Source organism: Peromyscus maniculatus, chromosome 9 (assembly GCF_049852395.1).
Source record: "Peromyscus maniculatus bairdii isolate BWxNUB_F1_BW_parent chromosome 9, HU_Pman_BW_mat_3.1, whole genome shotgun sequence".
Taxonomy (NCBI): Eukaryota; Metazoa; Chordata; class Mammalia; order Rodentia; family Cricetidae; genus Peromyscus; species Peromyscus maniculatus.
The window spans coordinates 38,531,046-38,549,937 of NC_134860.1; the positions used below are offsets into that span (position 1 = coordinate 38,531,046).

Genomic DNA, 18,892 nt, shown 5'->3' on the forward strand with positions numbered 1-18,892 from the left:
GTGGGCACAGCCATGTTCAACCAAGGCCACCGCCGCTCTCCACCTGCAAGACAAAATGAACCTCAGACCTCTCTATCAGGCTCTCACAAGGGCCCAGCTGGCCAGGGTAGTTTGAGATGGCCTCCGTGAAGAAGGTGTTGGTGAGGGTGTGTTAATGTTTGCAGAACAGCTCAAGGCTGGGGCAGGCAAAACCACCCACTCCCAGGGCAGAGAGCCACTGAAGGAATTCACCAAGGCAAAGGGGAAAGGTACTACCCCCCCCCAAAAAAAAACCATCCCACCACAACTGCTACCCCCATTACTACAGACAGGAGGAAACCAAGGACGAGAGAGGAGTGAAAGATTCCTCCCCAAATAAAGCTGCAGGAACCCACCCCACCCCCAAGTCCCTCCAGTGAAGGCCTCATTACCACTTCTTGCAATCTCCCAGGCTCCCTTCTGGAAGGCTTCAAAGTCACCACCTACCAGCCCTTCCTGACGCACAATGGCATTTAATAATTGCTTACGGTTCTCGCCTGGGAAGCCAGGCAAGCACCCACAATTCATTACATGTGTGACCTTTCGAGCCCTCAGCCCCCAAATGATTTTCACTCACTTTAATCTGAGTCCGATTCAAAACAGATCTGCTGTCAGCAGCCAGAGTTCTGTAGCCCCAGAGATGGGGCAGTTGCCTACGGCTAATCTTTTAGTGCCTTAATCATAAAAGGTGGCCCTTGCCCAGCTGTTTTCACCCAAATAGCCAGAAAAGGGGGTGACCGCAGAGTGGGAAATGGTGAATTATGAACCGTAAGGTAGTATTTCCGTAAACCAGATTGGAAGCTAAAACTTTAGCTCTTCTCTCTGCAAATGAAAGGTTGGTTTCCAAAAACCCAAGACTCAAAGCCTTTGCATTTCACAGAGGAGCTGCCACCATGTGCCACGTCGGGGAAGGGACAGACAAACCACTTGGCCATTTACCACCATCTTTTTTCTAAAATATGGCCACTTCAGATTTTTTTTTTTTTTGCAACATGATGCAAAGCGTGTTCAACAGGTCCACACATGCGCTGAGTTCGTCTAAATTTAGTGGGTGTTAATTGAAATCAGAGCTACAGTCGTTACCACCGACAGGTTTCCAAACACTACCCAATAAATTGTGTGTCTGTTTCAGACCCTCTGTGACAGCTGGCAGTGAAAAACAGAAAAAATGTTCTTCTGATGTCCTTCAGTACGCTAGCAAAGGACGTCTGCACACGGGTCTGGCCTGTGTCTCTGCGCACAGATGTGTGTGTAGATAAACACTAGGTAGACGCGCATGCCTTTCCCATTTTTAGAAGGTGAACAGGAGATATGTTCAACCACTCATGCCTACTCTCCGTGCTCTGGAACCCTGCTTCTCTGAAGCATGTGCCTCCCAATGAAACAAAACAGCCCTCCTCGGTGTAGCAAAGAGCAGCCTGGTTTGTGAAGAAAGGAATTCTGATTCAACGGATGGACACTCTTTGAGATGGGGCTGTTTCCTTCCCTTTCTCTCTGTCCTGTCTTACTACCATCGGGCAAGCCTTGTTTCAAGTTGAAAAGCAAAATTAAAATCTCCTCCAAAACAGAGCATTTAAGGGTCACCCAGGAAAAATCTGCCATACATAGAATCTGAACGGAAGGCGGAGACAGTCGGGGCAGGGAGGGGAAAATGGAGGACCACAGTGGGCTTCCCATTCCAAAGACAATGGCTTTTCCCCAGAAAAACCCCAGCTTCATCATCCCAATTCCTCCCCAGCTCATTGTGAGCTTACGTGACTTGAAAGAGGTAGCTTCGCACTCTGAGTCATGACTAGCTGAAAGGGGAAAGAAAGAAAGAGAAAGAAAGAAAGAAAGAAAGAAAGAAAGAAAGAAAGAAAGAAAGAAAGAAAGAAAGAAAGAAGGAAGGAAGGAAGGAAGGAAGGAAGGAAGGAAGGAAGGAAGGAAGGAAGGAAGGAAGGAAGGAAGGAAGGAAGGAAAGAGAGAGAGAGAGAGAAAGAAAGAAAAAGAAAGAAAGAAAGAAAGAAAGAAAGAAAGAAAGAAAGAAAGAAAGAAAGAAAGAAAGAAAGAAAGAAAGAAAGAAAGAAAGAAAGAAAGAAAGAAAGAAAGAAAAGAAAAGAAAGAAAGGCCAAGCCTGGCCTTGAGGCCCCACATCCTTTCCCTTCCTGGGTCTTCCCGGAACTCACCAGGTCCCAGCAGGATTAGCAAAAGTTGTTGGGAATCTATTCCACCCAAAATAATTTCTTGATGTTGAAGCCATCCGGAACAGTCCAATCCTCACCTTCCCTTTCTCATAACAATGTCGTATCTGGGAAGCACCCCAGATGGCTTATAGGAAGGAAACACTGAACACTGATACTTGCGTTAGGTCTGCTCAGCAGCAGGTAAACCCTGTGTCAGAACCTGTGAGACGAGAAGAGTGGGCGGGCCAACCACAGACCGACTCCATCAGATACACAGTAGAGAGGACTTGAGGTCACGCTCAAGGTTGGTCAGCCCCTTTAGAGTCTGCCCATCCTTGACCAGGACATGCCTCATTGAAGTTACCTTGTCCTCACAATTCATAACATCTGGGCTCTTGAGCACCTGCTGAAGTGAAGAGAAATGGACCTTCATCCCCAAACCCCTGATACCTCCTCTCACCAACACTCACGTGACCCGTCCCCAGAGCCTCAGGTCTCCAGACCCGAGTGCATCTCCCAGCACACCGGGAACTCGAGAACACACAGCTCCCTCCCTGCACACTGTGTCGTCCCTCTCCAACTGAGCTTTCCATCCCATTGTGCTTCTCATCGGGCTGAGAGAAGAAGATAACTGAAAACGAAATTGGAGGGGAACAATTTCAGTAGCTCAAAAATCCATGCAAATCAGTGCTGGATCCTACCTGGAGTGTTTGTATTGAGACAATTCCGTGCTTGTCAGAGAGATGACCTTATAATGAGTACATTCCTGTCTTGCAGAGGGAGAGTTTTCTCCTAACCTTATCAAGCTAATTATACCAGCACAACATAACATTTCCCCAAATGCTTGATCACTTCATCCTGTTACTCAGGAAATATTATTTTTAAATAGGTGTGATAGATGCAAAGTGAAACACTCGGATTTCAATTCCAGCCCCAATTCCCGGATCCCCTCTCTGAGTAATTTAAGGACTTCCTCCAGGTAGTTTTTCATATTCTTTTAACTGACATTTTATCTTTATACAGTATCTCACAGAATGAGCACGCGCTAAGACAATGACAGCCAAGAAGGCCTGTCATCTCTCATTCCGACAAAGACAGATGTCTTACACTGGCTTATGCCAATAATAGATCCAACAAAAAACAAAAGAGACTACACCTGCTGCTGATGTAAAGGCACCAATTCACATTTGTGACACTCATTTGTCAATTAACAGATTTCTCCCATTGTTGACACACGAGACTTAAAAGATGTGGGCTCGAATGTGATGAATTAAACAAGACAGATGAGTAAGCTGTGAGCTGCAAAGTAATGCTATAATGTGCTTTAGATATGAATATCAACTGACACCCCTGACAGGCCATACAAGGTTTTATTTCATTTTGCACTGTATCCAGGCTTCATACTTTGTCTTCTTTGTTCGCTTTTCATCAAGCTCCTAACATCTCATTCTGACAGCCAAAGACATTTAAGGCACTTTCGTTTCAAATGCAAGTTAGCGTACTTGATTTGTCATTAAAATGCAAAACGATTGCCTCGCCGATGCAGGTAAATGTAGGTATGCTTAAAACGGTGGATCTGCACGCGCAGAGAGCTGAACACGGGCCGGGTGCCTTGCTTTCCCCCACTAACCAGCCCAGAAGCCCTGCAGGGCCTGCCCCACACCTCTTGCGCCAAGGGCTGCACAGAGGGGCTCCCAGGAGCTTCCTGCCCCAGAAATAGTCAGTGGCGATCCATGGACAGAGAAGAGAGCCAAGCCTGAACGGAAAGCAGTGTTTCCGCTCCCTGCAAAGTGTACTGCGGATCTGCAAGTTGAGCTGAATGCACACAAGCACTGAGTATGAGGAAAGACACACAGGCAGGCTTACGTCAAGACGCTCATAGTGATGGATCCTAGGGAGGCCCCAGCTGACGACCCCTCTCCATCTCCTGTGAAGAGAGAGGACTCCAAACCCCGGGTACTCAGTAAGAGACGCAGGAGGATGGTGAGATAGGCGATAAGGGGAAGAACGCACAGGGCTAGTCAACAGAATCGGGAAGGCCCCTCTCAGCTTCCTTTGTTCTGCCCCTCTGAAGCACATCTCCAGGCTCTCACTACACCTGGAGAGAAGGAGCATTGACTGCCAAAGATACCAGACACAAGCCGACATGGTGGTGCACACCTTTAATCCCAGCACATGGGAGGCAGAGGCCAGTTGTTCTCTGTGAGTTCAAGGTCATCCTGGTCTACAGAGTGAGTTCTAAACAGCCAGGAGGGCAACATAGTGAAATCCTGTCTCAAAAAAAAAAAAAAAAAAAAAAGATAGTGGACACAGAAGAATCTGTGCAGAATTCACTAAGTCCCCCGCGCCCCCCGCCCCCCCCCCCCCCGCCCGCCAGGTTCATGACTATCTGTGTCACACTTTGCTATCCAATCACACCTCCCCACAACTACACATTTCTCCATCAAATCTAGCATGGAACAGACACGGCATTCCCTGCCTCTTTACGCCATCAATCCTGAGGGTCTCCATGTTGTGTACTTACAATAAAACAATAAAATCATATTCTTTTTTTTTTTTTGGTTTTTCGAGACAGGGTTTCTCTGTGTAGCTTTGCGCCTTTCCTGGAACTCACTTGGTAGCCCAGGCTGGCCTCGAACTCACAAAGATCCGCCTGCCTCTGCCTCCCGAGTGCTGGGATTAAAGGCGTGCGCCACCACCGCCCGGCTCATATTCTTTATATTACATAAATGTGTGTGCTTTTCACTTATTAATTTGGGATTTGTTACAAGGGCCTGGGCCATAAGCCTAGTGACATACAGTTAGGAAAGAGATTTATTTCTCTCCAGGGGCTTCATGGAAAGATTTCTTTAAATAATGATTAGCTCAGAGATTTCTCTCTTTGAGAAATTACCTCATAATGCATGTGGTATATGTGCCTTCCAGAGTGTGCCTGTGTGTGCACATGGGCACATTTGCATGTATATGCATGGACCTGGGGGAGGGAGGGGAATACATGCCATGTTGCAGTGTTGGAGGTCAGAGGATAACTTGCTCGAGTTGGTTCTCTGTTTCCACAATGTTGGCCAGCACCTTTATCTGCTGAGCTATCTTGAAGGCCCTTCAAGTATTTCTTACCAACACCAAAAAGTAAGGAAAAAAATAATAATAATTATATATATATATGCATATATATACATATATATATATACCAAACAATAAAATAACTAATAACTGAAGTTGGCACAGCTATATGAAAAGAAAATTATGCGGTCAGTGAAAAAAAATCTATGAAAACCAAACTTCATAAATCATTTTATATATATGTGTGTGTGTGCGCGCTCACGCGCACGCGTGCGTGCACATGAGCAAGTGCATATATATACATATATATGATGCAAGACCATGTACACACTCTAATCACCCTTTTATAAAACTTTATACATATTCAAATGTTAGCAGAGATTTTTTTTTTATTCTGTAATAAGACTGTGGGGGGCCGGGCAGTGGTGGCACACGCCTTTAATCCCAGCACTCGGGAGGCAGAGCCAGGAAGATCTCTGTGAGTTCGAGGCCAGCCTGGGCTACCAAGTGAGCTCCAGGAAAGGCGCAAAGCTACACAGAGAAACCCTGTCTCGAAAAACTAAAAAAATAAAAATATAAAAAAATAAAAAATAAAAAAATAAAAAGACTATGGTGGTTTTTTCTATTTCCTTGTGTATATTTTTCTGAATTTTTATATTTGTATAAAATAAATATTATGATGTTTAAAATTACAAAAGTATAAAAGAAGCTTCTAAAAACTGAAAGTATTCTAAAAACTGAAAGAGCATGTATGTGAGAGAGAGGTAGGTTCTATGTGGTATATGTGCATGTGTTCAGAGGTATGTTCCTGTGCGTGTAAGTGCAGAAACCAGTAGACCTGTTCTGTTCTCTCGCTCTCCACCTTATTCCTTTGAGGCAGGATCTCTCATTGAAAGTGGTGCCGGGGTGACAGGCAGCAAGCCTCTTATCTCCACCCGCAACAGTGCTAGGACTGCAGTCAGGAATCCGAACACATCCAGATCTTGTTTCAAACAAAGGGAAGGTGAGGACCGACACCTGAGGCTGCCCTCTGACCTTCTAACCTCCACACATATGCCTGGCATACGCATACCCTTACTCATACACATGAATATGTACATATATGTGCACCTACATCATATACAGTTAACTTCTTTAAAATGCAGGGGGAAACATATAAGAGAAACTTGAAGTTTGTAAAAAATAAAATAAAAATCCCAAATTCCTTACCAGGAAATACTCACTGGTTTGTAGGAGTCGGGAAGGAAAGGATTCCTCCAACTCAAAGCCAGAGGAGGTAGCTCAGGGGTACAGAATGGCAGCACCCCCACAGTCCCAGCAACTCAGGAGACTGCAGTGGGAAGGTCACTGGCAACTACAAGTTTGAGACACGCCTGCACAATGCAGTGAGGCCCCATCCCCCCCCCCAAAAAAAATAGCAATCAGTCCTTGCTCCAGCCTAATAACAAAGCTGGTCCCAACACTCAGTTACAGTCTGTGAATAGGCCTGGGGATAGGACCCTGGGGGGAGAAAAGTCCTCTCCAGTCTGAGTTCATAGTCAAGTAGATTAAAAATAATAATAATAATAATAATAATAAGTCACTGGGAATCATTAAATAAAATGGGATTTCACTCTGGCATTTGGCTTTCTTAATGCTTGCTATATCCTCTGTGACACTTACTATTCCTTTGGAGGGTCGCAACAGGGTCTCACTCTGCATCCACGGTTGGCTTTCAACTCAAGAACCTCCTGCCTCACCCTGGGGGTTCTGGGATTTCGGGTGTGCTCCACCAGGCATAGCCCTACAGATTCCTAGTCTCTGACAGTGACTCCCAACTGTAAGCTGGCAAGAGTTCGGCTTCTCGTTTCCAAACAACAACACAGCCCGTGGTGCCCAGGGCTCCCACAGCTTATGGGCTTGCGACCATTTGAACGGCCTCTGCGCCCCGAGTTGGCCCTGCAGAGTGAGACAATGGACGACTTCTTTGAGACAATAGACTCAGGCTCTTAAGAGCTGTCCAGACGAACACAAGTGAGAACAGGACAAAAACACACCAGAGATGGACCCAGATAGGGTCCTAGGGGTCCATAAGGAAGTAAGACAATAAGACCCAACTGATTCTAGTCAGACTTCTTTATATATGTAACTAATTTTTATTTTATATGCATTGGTGTTCTGCCTACATGTACATACATGTGAGGGTATCAGATCCCCTGGAACTGAAGTTACAGACAGTTGTGAGCTGCCATTTGGTTGCCGGGAATTGAACCCTGGTCCTCTGGAAGAGCAGCCAGTGCTCTTAACTACTGAGCCATCTCTCCAGCCCCCAGACTTTTAAAATCCAAAATACCTGGCTTCCCTGAGCTTCACTTGACTGCAGCTCACAGCTATGGTGACCCCCACATCATGGAAGGCCATCAGCACCGTTTTTTTCCAAGTTCACATAACCCTTAGCACTTTTTAGCAGCTGAGTATTTTTTTTTATTAAGGTATATGCTTTCTTAGACGTGACAGTGTTACACACTTAACAAACATCAGTGGAGCGTAAACATAACTTTTATAGGCACTGGGAAATCAAAAACTTTGTGTGACTCACTGGATTGCAATAGTGTCTCTCTCTCTCTCTCTCTCTCTCTCTCTCTCTCTCTCTCTCTCTCTCTTTGGTTTTTCGAGACAGGGTTTCTCTGTGTAGCTTTGCGCCTTTTCCTGGAACTCACTTGGTAGCCCAGGCTGGCCTCGAACTCACAGAGATCTGCCTGCCTCTGCCTCCCGAGTGCTGGGATTAAAGGTGTGCGCCACCACTGCCCGGCGCAATAGTTTCTTTATTACAGCAGTCTGGAACCCAACCTGCTGTCTCTCTGAGGGATGCCAGCACTCACAGCCTAGAATGTTTATTGCCTCTTGGTAAACAAAACAAAACAAACAAACAAAAAAGATAAAGTCGAACGTAAGTTTAGGAAGAAAACAAAACAGCAACAGCTTTAGCGGGGTGGGGGTGGGGTTTCCTCTTCTTGGAAGACAGATTCTCCTCTGACGTGCTATCAACCTACACCAGTTTGCCAGCAAAGGAGCTCAGAGAGCGGAGGAGCCACCAGTCGATTCTGTGTAGCAAAGTAGACAGGGTTGTCCACCTGGGCCCACCACTGTCCGGCCACGTGCCCTCAGGAAACTCCCTTTGACCACTGCACGTTTTCACTCATGTCTCAACTGTGAAGTCTTGGCTCTTGGCTTGCCATAAAGATTTAAGAAGGTTATCTGGGAGGCCGATGGATGGATGGCATGTTGCCTCTTCTGGAGTAAGCTAAAATCCATTTAGTCAAATAAGAAATTCCCAGAAGACTCTGTGTTCCAAACTACCATGAGCATAACCTACCTAGGGTTAGATGGAAAGAGAATTTGTTACCCCATCCTGAAAAGTTTGCATTTCAATAGGTGATAAAGTTCTTACAGGGGTCCCCCAGAGGAGACTGCACCCCTAAGCCAACTGGAGAACAATGATGAACACACTTTCTGAAAGTCTAGCTTCTCCCCTTCTGAAGGGGCACAGGATCTTGCAGGGCACAAAGAGGCCCTGTGTGCTTGCGGCTCAAGTTGGAGAATTACTCCATTAGCCGTGACCCTCCTCACAGCATAATTGCCCCGTATGCACATCAGGGTGGATGCTCCGCCTTGCTCAGCCTACGAATGGGCTGCCCTTCTTCAGCGAGAGGTGGCTTCTCTCCCGCCTCGTGCCTGTAACTTCACAGGGAAGCCTTCAGAAGGGGAACCTATATCTCCCCTAGGCCTTACTTGCCTAGCCTCCCCAAAAGACTCCAACTTCTCCATGGTGCAGGCAGCCCACTCTACACAGATGTATGAAGAAGTATACTCTGCTCTCCAGTGATCCCTTCCAGGACCCCAACCAACCCCTGAAGGTACAAAGCCTAAGGTCTCACCTTCCCACCAAAGAACGGCCTGGTCCCAAAGCCCTGATGTCCAACAAACTACTTACTCAATCCATAAATCTTGACCCAACGGGCCAATCCTGCCCTCCATCTGTGACGTGACAAAGATTCCATCACCTTGTAGAGTTTCCCACAACGAAGTCCTCCCTTCTGAGAATGTCCTGGCACCAATATCTACATGATGCCTCTGTCACTTAACTGGCTGGCTGTCCGGTCCTGTGTGTACCTCAGGACACTCAAGTGGATGCTTCCTGGGACTCACCTGAGTTCTTCACCTGTTCTGATGCCTCCCCGAAACCATGCCAGCACATGCAGCCCCTCAATTCTGTTTACTCAGTGACAACAAACCGGTGAATCAGCAAAGGGAATTCCAAGGTTTTCAAAGTTTCCAGGGAGGGAAGATAGCCATTTCTCCAGTTATCCCTTTTCAGTTCACCTGAACCACGTTATCTCCGCATTGAACGTGTAAGCTTTAACAGGAGAAAGCATGCCACGTTTAAGTCCCAGCTGCCCAGGAACCCAGTCCTGGAGCCTTCACCGGATCCCTGTCAGCCACTGTCTAAGAGTCTACAACAGTGTCCAGATGTGGATAACGAACGTGTGGGGAAGTGCAGAGGGCCACGCTCTCGCCCTCTGAGGACAGACAGCTCTGAAGAAGTCCTGCTGTCCTGAACCATATACATAACAGTACTATATCTGTTATCGAGGCTGCATGAACCAAGGTCTTGGAGAAAGCCTAGCCACAGGCGCGTGCACAGAGGGATCCAAATGGCCATGGCAGCCAGGAAGACCATTATAACCCCACTTGCATCCTCTAAACATTAGCAGGCCCCAAACGGACTTCCACCTCCAGCTAGGGAGGAAGAAGATAAAATAAACCCTAAAAGTATACAGTGAAATGTATCTCCCTAGTCACTGTCCTGGAACTGCATGTCATGGGCTGGGACAAGTCCAGGATTCCTCAGAGGAGGGGACTAGACAATGACTTTGGGAAGCCATGGCCAGGCTCCTTTTCTCTAAACCCCATGAAAGGCTGGCTTTTCTTGCTAAAGCCCAGCTCCAACAATGCAATTCAGGATAACAGTTGGGTACTCCCACTTGCAGTGGGTATGTTTCTGTGATGTGGACCCAGCTCAGGTATTTGAGAAGAATTCGAAAGAGTGAGCGAGCCAGGACTTTCGGTTCAACTGTCAGCACAGAAGCAGACTCCTGCCTCCTACATTCCTTCCTGCAGTCTTGGGCCAGCCTCTGCTCTCAGGAGACAAGCTGATACATTTAGAGGGGACAGTCAAGACATTCCGAATGTATAACACTGAACTAAAGCTAGCACCCCATTAAGCAATTCTGACACCCTCGTCAAAGACTAGCGTGCCAGTGGGCAGGAGCATACCCCCACAGCTCCTCAGAAGGCAAGAGACAGTAAGCCTTCAGCTTCCCCATTTCTCAAGCTCCATGCCACCAACCCCACAAACATATACTGTAAGGATCCAGCAACAGAGCAACAACAAAAAACAACAAAACAAAAACCATTAGGTGTTCTAAAAACCAAAACTTTCACAACCCCGGTGCTTTGGCCTCTAGAGAGGTGTATGTGGAAAAGAAACAGAAAAGGGTCTTGGAGGGAGAAAAAAATGGCACTTTTGAACACGGTGTTTTATTTAAAAAGAACATTTCAAAACTGAAACGATCCCTTGTGCTATTATTTCTTAAGCAATCGGGGAGCCAAATAAAGCTGGCTCTAATTAGCCCGACTTCCAGGTAGCAGTAGTAAAGATGCAATGGCTTCCTTTGTCATCGTCTTGGGCATTTCTGCTAAACATCTACGTGTCATTCAAGAGGGAATAGACTGTGAAAAGGCAGCAGCCAGGTCAAGACACGGTAGACAGAGCGACTGGAAGGAGCACATTTCGGCAGTGGTCAGAGGCCAGGTTTCCCTACATGTTCACCCATTCTCACTCTCCCCTGGCCCACACTCTGACTGCCCTTCACAGGCCTCCACAGAAGAGCGGGCCCCTCTCTAGGGGTGCACCACCCTATCTTGATTTCACTTTTCTGGGTAAACAAAGCTCTCAGTATGAAATCTTCCCATTTCCCCAGGACCCATCTCTAATTACATCAGGCTGAAGTTCCAAGTCTCCTTTCACACCCCTCCCAACTACCAAAGCATTTTCCCCTCAAAAGGGTCCCACACATTTATTTAGATAATTCGAGGCTTCATGGGGGAAACCATTTTGTCTGAATACTGTAAATAATTTAAATGACTCCTCGTATATAAATATTTGATATCAGAAATTGATTTCCAAATGAAACGCACATGAAAGATGACCCCACAGCAAGCTGTGTCTGGGCACAGCCCGGTGTTCACAGACATGGCAACATTTCAGGGCATCTGGAAAGGCAAAATCTCTGCCAGGTCATGCTTGATGCTATGCACTAGGAAACATTTTTTTTTAAACTGCTGCCCTGACTCCCTTTGTATCAAGCTAGAAGCTACCCAGTAGAATCTTCAGGAAGAAAAGCCCAACAATTCCCTGTTTTGCCAAACTGCTGACTTTTCCGAGGAAATAACATAGGTAGATAAGATGGAGAAACAATGCTGAATGCTAAAAAGAAAAAGAAAAAAAACATATTCTAAAAGCATTCAATTTTACTCTTGGGTAGGCTAAGGCCAAGACTTTTCGGATGCGGTCCTGCAAAAGTTCTGCTTACAAACCCTCATCATGTGACAAGAAGCAAAAGGAAAAAAATCTGTGCTCAAACTTGTGAGAAAAAGCAGGGCTGTGATGTGACCCCACGTCTCCAAACATATGCAGTTTCTCCCTGAGCAGCGTGAACCCTGAGTGGTCCCAACAGCAGTCACGTTGGAAAGGGCGAACAAAGAACAGAGGCGTGCGATAAACACCATTAACCAGGGCTCCAGGCAGAGCAGAGTAAACCAGCCTGAGATAAATGGGCAGTGAGACCCCAGCACAAACTTTCCAGGCCGCTCCAGAGTGTGGCCACCCAGGACCCCAGCAGCCCTGAAGTGTGGCAAAGAAGGGAACATGAGCAGGAGGCCCAGGCTGAGCCCCTCGGCTCCCTCTCCAACAATCCTGGCCATGTCTTTTCTCCTGTCTCTCCCACGGCTACCAAAGAATAAAGGTAACCAAGAACCGGGGGGACAGAATCAACCACAAGGTGCCCATTTCTCCTACCAAGTCAACGGCATAGAACTGATAATATTAACAGACACTTAGAGCACGCCCCCTGCCCCCCAAAATGTACATCCAGCAAAGCACAGCCTTGCTGACGATGTCTAAGGAGCCACACACATATACATTAAAAAAAAAAAAAAATACTTTGTTTTACCAAAGCAATAGCTGAAAAGGAGCAAAAAAAAATGTAACTCCTCAAGCCGTAGGGAAAGGTAAATCATGTCTTGCTTTAGACTCAGCGATCAGCTCAATGCAGCTAAATTAGCAAAACGCTCCCTTGGCGTTTAAATTCTCTGTTCCCTTTCTTTTCCCCTTGCTAAGCAGAGTAGGGGTGAAGTGTAATAAGTCAAAAGACAAAGCGGCTTCAAAACAAAATCGGTTATTTGTAAACAATCCTTGGGGGGGGACTCTCCCCTCCTCTCCACACCACCCCAAGAAAAACAGCCCTGCCAGTTATAATAGAAAGCCGAGTAAAGACAAATCAATTAGCTTGCTAATTTCTCCCCCTCTCATTTATTTAGCGCTGCACTGTATTTGTCGTAATTGACTACAATTATGTTAATTACTAACTCCAGTATAATTACTATATTTATTGTCATTGAGCACGCGATGTACCCACAGCAAAGCTGGCATTTGTCGGGCATCAAGAAAGCAAACTGTCGAGAGGTGATTCTCCGCAAACTGGAGGATGTAGCTCCCACAAATGAAAGGGCAAAAGAGATTTCATGCAATGTTAGTTTGAAAGCACTGGTTCATTAAGGATATTAATTTTCTGATAACTACACATTTCAGCGTGACACACTCCGTGCGCAGTATCTACAGGATTTCGCAATTATTAATGCGTGACAGTTTCAAATGCTAAGTGAATCAATTAAACAGCAGCATTCACAATCTGAGAAGAGATAACTGCTTCATAACTACCTAAGACTACAATTTTCACATGACAAAAAAGAGCCATTGAGGCGCCTTCAAAACCTGACAGGTCAAGAAAGAAGTTTGAAACAAAAGCACCTTCCAGCCATCATCTCCTATTTTACTTGTCAGCTCAACTTTGCTGGTGTCTCCCCCAGAAATGCATCACATGCCAGCTGCCACAAGGTGATTTTTCATGTCTTGTCAAAGAAATCTTTTATTCTATTTGCTCTGCATTAACATGTTACATTTATTGATCAAGGGCCTGTTCGGCAGCCGCAGCAGGGCACTGAGCTCCCCATGCCTACGGGGCTTTGATGTCCCGGTGACATTCGAGCCCGAATAATGCACATACTAAATGGATTTAATGCAGAAATGTGTTTGGGCCTGACAGTTACATTAATAACAGCCCCTCACACTGATAAATATGCAATTGCTACTATTAAGAGTTACCCAATTATGGGGAAAATATTTCTCTACCTTATAAATAAATCCATCAACGAGGGGAAAAAAAAGTTTTAACAATGGTGCATTTTCTTAAAAACACTTCTCCAGAAGCAAGAGACCGGCTGTGTGGGGGCTAGAACCCCGCTTTCAACTCTCCCTTCCAGTTGTTTTTAATCAGTCTCGCTTTGTCTCCAGAATGATCGGAGATTTTTTTTTCTTCTTCTTCTTCTTCCTCACCTCTTCTTGGTCTTCTGTAGTGTGCCCATCTCTTATTTCTGCATAACCAGAGACAAGGCAGACACCCTGGAGAATGAAGAATGGGGTTCTGTGTAAAGTCAAGAGAGGAGTTTAGGGGACATGGGGGGTCACAGCTGATTTTCATAATGAAGTGTCTGGGGGAGGAGCCTTTTTCTGTTTTCAACCCTAAAGAAAACCTGACCATCTGTATGCATCTCACTCTAAACCCTATGTGACTTTGTGGTCCAGTGGTGATGAGGTAGGAATGGGAAAGTGGCTGGGACGAAAAGCCTCAGCCAGGGAGAATTTGTCGTTATTACACTCCTACAATTAAACACAGACACCCAAGCAAAAAGAGGATAATAGCTCCCTTTCATCATTCAGGAATACGGAACAGCAAAAATCACCAACAGTCAGTCCCTGAGACCAAGGAGGCTTTTCAGATAAGGAGTGTATGTGAGTGTGAGTCCATGTACAAGTGAACACCACACACACACACACACACACACACACACACACACACACACACACACCATGTCGTGTCCACTGTTGCAAGGCTGGGGCAGCAAGGCTGAATCATTTTTCCCATGACCGTGACCCTGGACTTAAGTCAAGCTGTGCAGCCCAAGCGGAGAAGACAGGCATCCCCGGGTACATCCTCTGGGAACCCTTGCTTCTGGGCCCACCTGGGCCTCCTGGGTATTGCTGCACTAAAACCCCCAAGGTAGTAGAGACAAAAAAAAAAAAAAAAAAACGGGAGAAAAGAAAGAGGGACGACAACAAGTGTGACTCGGGCTGAGGCCTCTGGGGTCCTGAGGAGGTACTGAAAACCCTGCTACCGCCATTTCTACCGGCTTTGGGGAATTTAACCGGAAAAGGGAAACTTTGCTCCCACAGGAAAGCAAACGCTTAGAAGTCATTGCTGTGTCCTTGTACATTAAGTAAATAAATAAATAAATAAATAGCAACTTTGTATTACAAAAGCAGTTTAGAATAACTATAAAGCCAAAGGCAGGCCCGGGTACATGTAATTCCAGCTTTGGGGTTTTTTTTGTTGTTGTTGTTTTTGTTTGTTTTTGTTTTTATTTCTTTTTAACCATCAGTGTGGGCTGGGGCAAGCATCTGGGCTTCCCTGGGCCTCAGTTGCTTCATGAGTGAAAATGTGAGTTCTCCTAGTGTCATTTGGAGAACGTCGGAGGATTTCAGTAGAACACGTATGGGAAGTGTTCTGCCCAGCCTCGGAAGGAGTAAGGCCTGCATCATGTTAGCCGCTATCTGCTAATAAGAAAATAAACATAATTGCTGAAATCATTTGTTCAGCTCTCCATCGCTGGACTCCTTGGAGAGAGGACCACTCACATCTCAATATTCACTGCCAAGTGTGCTTTGCCATAAAGCCCGTCCAGGAAACCATCCTACAGGAGCTGCCTCCAAAGCATCCACGGGTCCTCGGGGGAACACAAGAGCAGGGAAGAGGGTGGGTTCTTTTCGTCCCAGATACACACCTTCAGCAAGGCATTTAGCAGCCCAAGCCTCGTGCACTAAATAGCACCAAACTGAGCAGTGGAGAACCTGGAGGGCCAGTGACAGGAAAGTATGACAGGGTTAAAGGCTCTGACCTTTCTTCCTACCCTGCCCACCCCCAAAGCACAAAAGCCACTCTGTTGTAACACAAAGGGCAACATCCTGACACCTTGACAGCCCACAATCACCTCCTCTGAGCCAACAGCAGGGCAGAGACATGGGCAGAGCTGCGAGGCCTCGGCTCAGGTTCCAGGGGAGAAAGATGGTTGCGTTGGAAATAAAAGTTGACGCTGAAAATTCTAGAAATCTCTCACTCTAGAGACAACTACTACAGGAAACACTGAGGCAGCGTTGGAGAAAGCACTTCCTGTGAGTCATAGGCAGCAGGGTCATCCCTGAGAAAATCAAGCTCAGAAAAAAACCTGCCGCCGCCGGTCACAATTTTCTCTGGCTGCCCACAACTTCCCAAGCCAGGCTGCCCCTCTGTGGTCCAACACCCTACCTTCTGGGCCCAGTGTGTGGAAATCCCGGAAGCCAGGGCGACTTGGAGAGGGCATGAAGGGAAGAAAGCACCATGGCAACCGTGGAGCCGATACCTGCCTGAGCGCTCTGCCTAATCTAATGCAGTCAGTTTTCTGTTTCTATGAGTCATTGCCGAGGGTATTGGAAGTGCGGAAATCGGGGTCTTACAGCTGAGGTGTTATATATGACCTGCCAGGTGGCTGTGTGTTTTGCCTTTTGATTGTACGTTTGTTTGATTGCTGGAGACACTCGAATGGTCACTAATACTCTTAGAACAAAAAATAGTTTGTGTGTCCTGTTGTTTTTAACCATATTGCTCGGCTCAGAGGGGGTGCTGGTTTCAACACATGCAGAACATTGTTTAGAATCATAAATAATTTGTCGGTGACACCACACTACAGGGAATTCATAGTCCATCCTTGTTAACACCATCTCATCCAGGGTCATTGTGTGACCCAAGAAAGACCTGGACACCTAGATTTCAGAAATAATTTGTCCAAGGCCCTCAGCTATAAAAATACTATTTAATGCCAGGCAATGGTGGCTCACACCTTTGATCCCAGCACTCAGGAGGCAGAGGTAGGTGGATCTCTGTGAGTTTGAGGCCAGCCTGGTCTACAAAGCGAGTTCCATGAAAGGCTCCAAAGCTACACAGAGAAACCCTGTCTCAGAAAAACAAAAACAAAAACAAACAAACAAACAAAAATACTCTTTAACAAAGATCCAGTGCCAACAGAGCATGCTCCATATGCACATCTCCTGGGGAGGGGTGAGGGGGTGGTCATCGGTGGGTAATAGGTGAAGAATTTGTTACCAGGCCTATTCTTAATTGGCAGGGATTCAAAATATATGATACAAATTGGTTTAACCTGTAAGATATTAGAAGCAATTGGTAAACTAAATTATTTGTAACAGTTAGGATTGCTTAGGCTATGCTGAAATAAAAATTAGTCCCGAAGTCTTACAACATAGATTCCTTCCTCACTTAAAGTCTATTTCCAAAGTTGATCAGCACACTCATTTATGGCTGAAATCTAAGACTTAGGTAAGAGGAGAGGGGCGTGTTGGCTTTCTTAGACTCTCTGCCCAGTGGCCATCCCAAAGGACACAGAGCAATGCAAACACAGAATGCTGGAAGAGAGGAAGCCCTCGGTGCCTGTGAAGAGTCCCAGCAGCCACAGAATGCAGTGGGTTGAACTCAGCCTCTGCGCCTCTTTGCTAGTATCATGTCCATTGAAATATCACAGACAGCCATGCTTATTGAAGACCTAGGAATTGCCCAGCAACTTAGTAGGGATGTTACACATAGTACTTAACAGTTTAGCATACAGACCAAAGTCAGTAAAACATGGAGTCAGCAACAGGAGCAGGTCAAGCCAGAGTGGGAGTTGAAGCAAGAGTGGTCTAACCCCAAAGCCATTCTCTGCCCATCTTCCCAAGTTAACTGGCCCAGTTCCACCCAACCGTCTACAGCATAGATAAGGGAAGGAAGTGTAGTGTATCCGTCTCTGAAGAAGCTGTGCCCGTGTGCCAGGTGCCCACTTCACGGCATGCAGCCGGGCTGCGTGGAGAGGGCAGAGCCACCCAATCATCCCCAGAACTGTGCAAACCCCCAGTCCTCTCCACCTCCTCACGGCAGAAGGCAGGAGAGCAGCATGCAACTTCCCATCAGAAATTTTCTCCTAAGCAATTTCTTACCCGGCACATTTATCAGCGATGCTAAATAAGATGCGACGGCAAATAATTTAATTTTTAAAACGTAAGCTTCCTGTTGCCATAGATCAATTAAACTCTCTCACTTTTATTGCCAGATTGACATGGGCGTATTTATCACTGTTTACCACAGGAGCTCTGCTCCGCCTGCCGTATTCAACGAGCTAAGCGGGCACCCCTCTGCAACCACTCGGGGCCCTTGGGGAAGCCGAACAGGGCCGCAAGGGAGACTCTACCCTGCCTGGGTCAGAACGGGGAAAACGGATGCTAGGCCATGCATTCGAAAGCTCTCTTTGCCTGGTGCAGATCTAGGAGGCAAGTGGCTAAGACATAGGGTTCTCGTCGCTAACCTAAAAAGTGAACGTAGGGCAAAGGGGGCTCAAGGAAGAACTGGGGATAACAGGCATTCCTAGATTTTACAAGAGGGCAATCCAGCATCTGTACCAAAGCCCTTCCTGAGGAATTTGTTCAAAGTTACTCATCAGAGAGATGCCCATCCATGAACATTGTAAGGGTACTTATAATTGAGTTATCAATAATGGGAAAATTTAGAAGCAACCTAACTGTCCAACACTAACAAATGATGTAAGGTACCAACAAAAATTCTTATAAAACGGCCTACTAGATGTTTACCACCAAGAGTAATGACCTGAGTTTGAGTCTCAGAACTTATATGGTGGAAGGAAAGAACAGACTACTTAAGGTTGCCCTCTGACCTCCACAAATACAAACACACGCACACGCACACGCACACGCACACACACAAAATAAATGTAAAAATATTTTAATTACTATGCAATACTTACCAAAAAAAGAAAATGTTTTCAGCACAGTCAAAACGCATGCATCATTTTAATGGCATGGAAAAGACCAGGAAGACCACACACCCATAAGGCTAAAAATGGTGATCTATAATTGATAAGATTATCAGTGACACGAGACAAAAACTGTCTCCTGCTTACCTTCCTGAGTTTTCCAATATCTCTACATATATCACTGCCTTTAGAAAACAAACTTCACAAACCATTCGTAAGTATTTCACATATATAGATGTCAGCGAGTGACTGTTATGCATGCAAATTCAAGGTGCGATACGGCACTCCCCCCAGCTATTTGCCAATTACTCCCCACGTGCTCTACTCTCACCCCAAGGCAGACAAGAGGACCTGAGCCT

General features: G+C 46.1%; 1 protein-coding gene across 4 annotated transcripts in view; it reads right to left on the reverse strand.

The window, feature by feature from the left end:
- The window catches only part of Lrmda (leucine rich melanocyte differentiation associated), a 1,030,542-nt gene that overhangs the window by 988,841 nt on the left and 22,809 nt on the right, over positions 1-18,892 (reverse strand). The window lies entirely within an intron of this gene.